General features: G+C 45.9%; 1 pseudogene; it reads right to left on the reverse strand.

Moving 5' to 3' along the window:
* Nucleotides 1–7,235, reverse strand: part of LOC119279589 — a 10,636-nt pseudogene extending 3,401 nt beyond the window's left edge.
* Between the last annotated feature and the right edge of the window lie 245 nt (nucleotides 7,236–7,480).

The raw sequence follows: 7,480 nt of genomic DNA on the forward strand, positions 1-7,480 counted from the left end.
GAGAACGATGGCATTTCCGCCACCACTGGGTGGACAAGGATGTCGCGCATAGTTTATCGGTGGAGAAGGACATAGACAATGAGATTGGAACAACAACAGCAACAAGATGTTAGGGCTTCATGCAAATGTATGAGGAGGTGTGGATCGGAGTGGGAGGTATATAGGGAACACAATTGTCGTTCCATGTTTCCAAGTCGAATGACAGTGGACTGGCCATCCTAGCTTGCTAAGGTCGCACTACTATTACAGAGAATGTTTTTCTGGACGACTGAAAATGTGACACTTGGAAGTTTGCAATAATGGATGGTTGTGTGCATCAATCGATGTAGATGCCGGGGGTCTATCATCCTTTTGAAGATTTTTTATATCTCTTGGGACGTTGGATATCTTTAAACCATATCAAACAATCTTGTGTTGTGCAATGAATCTGAAAGATTACTCAATAGTGCAATACACAAATGTTTGTGAACTAACTAGTGAACTTTCAGAAACAAAACTAACTAAGAAATATTCCCTTTGTTCACAAATATAAGATGTTTTGTATATTTCAATATGGACTACATAACGCACTAAAATGGGTGAACAAACACACTAAAGTGTCTCTAGATAGATTCAGTTTAGAAAATAGAACATGGTATATTTGCGAACGGAGGAAATAACTATTAATTAAGTTAAAGCTAATAACCGTCTGATCTAAGCATCAAGGATGATAACCTCTTGATGGAACGGCTATCAATTGCTGAATTATTTTCCGTACCAACAGAGTTACAGCCGTCCTAAAAAAACGAATTTTCTTACACATACCTACTTATTCACCATTTCCATATTTTTTAAGTGTGCAGTGTACAAAAACAATGTCAACCTAATTGATTGTTACCTCTAAAGGAAGAGGCTACTCCCTCCAATCAATATTAATTGACGCACACTTAGTACAACTTTGCACTAAGGCTAGCCATAGTGGGAGTAACTTAGATAGTAACATAACACATCCAAAGAAACAATTGCTTACGTGGCATGGAGTTAATGAAGAAAAAGATGCTTGTGGTAACATAATATGTTACTGTAACATAACACACCCGGAAGCAAAATGAGTCTATATCTCAATTAATGAAGGCTTGCATGTTACCATCCATATGTTACTACCCACTATGAAGGTAGTAATATAGACTAATAACATATGCATGTTACTAGTCTAAGTTACTCCCCACTATGACCAGTCTAAGCGTGCATCAATTAATATGGATCGGAGTGTACCCCACAAAAAAAAAGATTGGAGTGAGTACTCCCTCCATTCTAAAATATAGTGCGCCCGCATTTTTCGAGGTCGAACTTTGACCATAAATTTAGCCAATGAGACCGACTGCGGCAGGAGAAACAATTATATAACTGAAAACTTCTTTTGGATACGAATTCACTGGTATAACTTTTGCTCCTGTAGCAGTCGGTTTTGTTGGTTAAATTTATGGTCAAAGTTGAAGCACAGGAATAGAGGAAGAACTATATTTTGAAATTGGAAACAGAGAGAGTAACAGATTTCGAGTAAGATCGTGGGGCCTTTGACGCTATCATCTGTCAGGTTTCAGTTGACTTCACACTCCGGCGCGTTACCGGGATTTGATTCTGTCTGGTTCAGGATGGAATATATCGCGCGGGGACAACAAATTACTCCCTTCGTTTCTAAATATTTGTCTTTCTAGAGATTTCAACAAGTGACTACATACAAAGCAAAATGAGTGAATCTACACTCTAAAATATGTCTATATACATCCGTATGTGGTAGTCTGTTTGAAATCTCTAAAAAGACAAATATTTAGGAAGGGAGGGAATATTACGTAGTATTTCATGCATGTCAAGACCACTATTAATTAACCACGTAAGTGCTCACTATTAGGATCCAGGTCAAAGCTCACATGTGCAGTGCTTCGATTTTAGGCTGTCGACAGTGCATGCGTGTATTAGACAGGTGCCACGCATGATGCATGGCACCGAATACGCGCTACGACCAACCCACATATTGATATGAAAGCAATTAATTGATTATTAGGTCAAGAGAAGATTCCGGCGATCAATCAAAAGATATCGAGTTGGTAGTGGTACTACTGCACGAGTATATACTGCGATTCCTGGGGAGAATGTAAGGGCTAGATTGATGTGAAGAAACGATGTAATTTAACTGCGAGATTACCAGTGTCGACATTTCCAATGACGACCCCCTCGCCGAACTTGGCGTCGTAATTCCACTCCTTCGGCTCGCCGCCGCTCTCCAGCCCGAGGAACTCCCAGGAATGCGTCGTTTGGACCTTGTGAAGCCTGTCCGGGATCACAGCCAGAACCCCGGGGAGCTCTGAACCCAAAGATTAATTGGCCAGTGCAGCGTGTGACGTGGTTAGTGCTAGGTAACACAGAAATCCTTGGATCATGATCATGTGCGCGGCACTTACGTTTTTGAGGGCTGGGAACAAGCTGTCGTCGATCTGCAACCCGATGGCGCTAATTTCCTTGAAGAGGTACAATAGTTCGTACCTGCACGTTTTGGGGATCAAGAACAAAAGGCTGGGCGTCTTCTTCTGCACGAACTAATGTATGATGGACGTGGACAGTTAACGTGCTATATGTTGTGCTTACTGGTTGGTGACTCCAGCGATCAGAGCAGGCCAAGACGTCAGGTCACTTAAGACAAGCAAACAGGACTGCATGCACAGGAGGAGGAGTATCAATTAGAGATAAACAGAAACAAGTATAAACTGTTGAGAGAGAGAGAGAGAGAGAGAGAGAGAGAGAGAGAGAGAGAGAGAGAGAGAGAGAGAGAGAGAGAGAGAGATTTGCCTTCGTGGCAGCGGATGCCGGCGTCGTCAAGTGCGACGTGAGGAAGACCACGAAGGCTAGCAGCAAAACGCGGCCTCCTCTCCCCATTTCACCGATTCGCTACGCCGCTCGGGTTTGGCGCAGGGGCTGCATGCTGCAGCCACCACCGGGGCCGGGCGCCATTGAATTAATAGCGCCAAAGTCAAACTTGCTCGGTGTTATATAAGTATTTTTCTTCTCCGTGAGAAGCACGACCCCACGTTAGACAACCCGGTATCTTAAGCCACTGCATAGCAAAAAGGAGCTCCACATGCGGGTAACGTGCAAGCTGGTCAGGGTTCATGCAATGAGCACGACGCACTTTCTGCACTGTTTCTGCATATATATTTTTTTGGAAAACATCACCTCATATATTAATTAAATAAAAGAATTGTTACAATTGTTCATTACAGCCTTCACCATGCAGAGCGAAACATTGTTTTTTTTCGGGTAAAACTTGTATTACTCACATCACAGAAAATTACAATCAATATTGTTCAGCTCAATAGCTTCAGGTGGCCCACCTTCTAAACCAGGTCATAGTCCTGCCTTCTAAACGAGCAAAGTTCGCCAAAGTATTACTAACTTTATTCGGAGACCGACTAATATGAGTAATACTCCCTCTGTTTCTAAATATAGGGTGTATAGTTTTTGGCACGGAAATTAAAGAACTAGAGGGGAAATTTCACAAGTTTTGGGCAAAAGTCCACCTAACTAATTGACATGAGAAAATAGAGGAGCTTGACTGATATAAGGAAATGTAATCAAATCCTCCCAAAAATTATCCAAACGAGTGGTGCAACGCGATACACCATATATTTTGGATTTTTTCTCAAAAAACTATACACCTTATATCAAGGAACGAAGGGAGTACTAGTTCTACGAAGACTCAAAAGATACTTTATCTCCTTCACCGAGGAAGAATACATCGATCTATCAACGCCGCAGGCTTGAATCATCTTTACTGCTACTGAGGAATCCATTTCAATTGCAACCGGCAAATCAGTGCGTGACAAGGCTAAAGAGAGTCCTTTCATACACACACCAAGTTCCGCTTCTAGTGCGTCCCGATAAGAGAAAAGTTGCATGCACGAAGAGAAAATGATCGCACCACTTTCATCGCGCAATACCATGCCCGACCCAGCTCTATCATCCGGAGAGAAAGAACCGTTGCAGTTCAATTTAGACCATCCGTGCAATTGAGGAGACCATCACCTTGATGTGACAAAGTAGGCCGCAAAGTCCGAAGCCGAGCTGAAACTGTGCGCTCTTCTTAGAGAAGAAGAAATGAATGAGCCTTGCGTGCTAAGGTTCTTAAAGTTGTCCAAGGGGATGATAATACTCAAATTTTTTCATATGATTGCAAATGGGAAACATAGGAAAAAGAAAATTATACAGCTCGAGCAAGATGAAGGAACGGTGGTGGGACATGAGAATCTCAAGTTATACATTTCCAATTATTACAAACAACTCTTTGGGCCTCCGATAGACAATGCGGTGTCCTAGATGAGCTTGTAGTCGGGGACATCCCTCAGCTTCGCTCAGATGAAAATGAGATTTTGTCTGCACCTTTTACTAAGAAAGAGGTTATCGACGCGATTTCTCAGATGAAGCCGAATGAAGCACTGGGACCAGATGGGTTTCCGGCGAAATTCTATAAGAAATGTTGGCATATTGTGAGGGATGACCTTATGCCTATGTTTCATGACTTTTTTAGTGGCCATCTACAACTCTTCCATCTTAAATTTGGTACGATAACGTTGTTGCCAAAGAAAGAAGAAGTAGTTCACATAGAGCAATTTAGGCCAATATGTCTTTTGAATGTGAGTCAAAACATACGAAAGTAGCCACCAATAGATTGACAAGGATCGCTGTCGGTGTCAAAACCGGTAGATCTCGGGTAGGGGGGGGGTCCAAGCTATACGTTTGAGGACCAATGGTAACAATGAATCAAAGGACACAGTGTTTACCCAGGTTCGGGCCCTCTTTATTGAGGTAAAACCCTACTCCTGCTTGATTGTATTCGAGGGTATTTGGGGTTACAAGAGTTGATCTACCTCGAGATCGATTCGGCTAACCCTAGATTAGTTAGCCTAGCAATGTTGTGATGATCCTGTCTCTGATCTACCCTCCGGTTTATATAGACATCGGGGGGGGGGGGGCTTAGGGTTGTACGAAGTCGGTTTTACAGAAAGGAATAAAATATCCTGACACCTATACTTGCCATCCACGCATGCGGGAGTCCCTACCGGACACGAGAGGTAATCTTCTGTCTTGTATCTTGACGGCCCATCAGTCCGGCACGCATTAATAGACCGGACCCCCGAGGATCCCTAGTCCAGGACTCCCACAGTAGCCCCTGAACCAGTCTTCAATGATGATATATTCGGTGTTCAGATTGTCTTCGGCATTGCAAGGCGGGTTCCTTAAAGAATACACATTGGTTTTTCTCTGTAAAAGAATTGTATCCGGCTTCTCATAATAAGCACAACCCTTAGCCGCGAAGGCATGATATAAAAAATAAGAGCGGTGTCCTTTACTGACAACTTTTTTGACGAAGCATCAAACTTGACCCTTCGGCTTTTAAACCGTTTTCACACCCCGTGCTCTGTGTTTCGAGGCCACGCCTCGTTGGCACGTCCTGTCAAAACAAAGATCGTGCCCACTTAATACGAGATTGCACATCAATGGTATTTGGGTAATCCAACCGACCGCGGCGCATACCCACATTGGGAACAGGCGAGGTTTTTAGGCTAGGGGGCGGGCTCTTGGCATTCACGGCCTACATAGGCGGATAGAGATCCGTCTTTTCCACCCCAGGCCTTCTTCCTTCCTCAGTCTTCCCATCTCCGAGCTCCAGCGCCCAATCTTCGATCTTCCCCACTGCCACCAAACTGTCCAGCCATGTCCGGATCCGGCTCTCAAGGCAAGTGGGTGGCCTCCTCCATGACGGCGAAGGACATCAAGGAGCTCCGAGAGGCGGGGTACCTGGGTGCGGACATTGCGCACCGGATCCCGGCCAAGAAGCAGGTCATCCCCACTCCAGAGCCCGACGAAAGGGTGGTATTTATCTCCCACTTCCTCCGCGAACTAGGGTTTCCACTTCACCCTTTTGTCCGCGGCCTCATGTTCTATTACGGGCTAGATTTTCATGATCTAGCCCCAAACTCCTTCCTCCACATCTCGGTATTTATCATCGTGTGCGAGGCGCTCCTCCTATGACGCCCGGATAATTAATCTACATAAAACCTCTGCTAATGATGCCACGTCACCTCGATTACTGTTGCTAATCTCGCGTTAGTTCAAAACTGATTCAAATTCAAATTCAGAATAGAGGCAAACATCAAAAGCTTTCAAATGTTAAAACTAAAATGTTCGGTTTGTGCCAGATAATGCATAGGTGATTATGGTGAGGAACCCATACTATTATACAACATTTAAATGCTATAAGATAAATAAAATAGTAGCGAAAACTATTAATTAAATACTTTTAAATAACAAATAATTACAAAACTATTTTAGATTAGGTAGCTAGTTAATGTGGCAGTGGCATATTTGGTAACATCAAATTAGGTGCCACTTTGGTGTTTTACTAAAGCTAAAATAAAAGGAATCTAAAAGAAAAACAAAATTAGAAAAATAAATAAAAAGTAAAAGAAACCGAGGAGAGGAAAAGGAACCCCCCCCCTCACTGGGCCAGATGGCCCAGTAGCCGGCCAAACTGGGCAAAGGCCCAACCAGCCACCCACTCGCCCCCATAACCTCCCACTCCCCCGTGACCTAGATCGGTCCACCCCACTTTCCCCCCATGCCTCGCTCCTCTCCTTCCTCACATGTCTAGATCGGGATCGAGGCAACCGCGCCCCCAACCCCGCTGATGTCGCGCGCCACCCCGCCGCACCTCGCCGGCGCCCCGGTGCCCGTTGCCGTTGTCGGACCTCCCGCGCCTCTTCCTCGCGGGATCGACCGCACCGCTCGTCCCCCGTGACCCATCGACGGACGCCATCGCCGCCGTCCTTTCCGTCGCCGGCGCTCCCCGTCCCCGTCACCGGTGCTGCCTCGAAGGACCTCCCCGACTCCTCCTCGAGCCCGCTGCCAGTCCCCTACGGCCCCGCCGTGAGTACCTCCCTCTCCTCGCACTCCCCTTTCCCCGTGTCGTCATCGCCGTGCACGCCGTCGCGCACCGGCGCTCTCCTGCGACCACGATGGCCCCCGCTACCTCTCTCTACTCTCGACCCCGCCTGGCGTCGTTGTCGCCGGGCAGACCACATGCGCCCTCGCCCCTTTGCCTTGCGGCTGCCGCCGGCTCCTCCGCCGCAGCCACCTCGCTCATCGCCCGCCTCCGCTGGCCTCTGCCGCCCGCGCTGACGATCTGATGAGCCCACCACCATTGCCGTTGAACCTGCCCATCGCTCGCAGGTGCCCCGCGGCACCGCTCGGGTCGAACCCCGTCGGGCGCCCACGCCACTACACTTGTGCCCGTTAACCCGCTTTGGCCCAGTGCCAATGACACATGGGGCCCAGCCCCTAAAAATTAATTAATTAATCTAGTTTATTTAAATTAATTACACTTAATTAATCTAATCACCTACTTAAACTAATTAATTCTGTTTGACTAAACTGTGACTATGACAAT

Source organism: Triticum dicoccoides, chromosome 3B, assembly GCF_002162155.2.
Source record: "Triticum dicoccoides isolate Atlit2015 ecotype Zavitan chromosome 3B, WEW_v2.0, whole genome shotgun sequence".
NCBI classification, from domain to species: Eukaryota; Viridiplantae; Streptophyta; class Magnoliopsida; order Poales; family Poaceae; genus Triticum; species Triticum dicoccoides.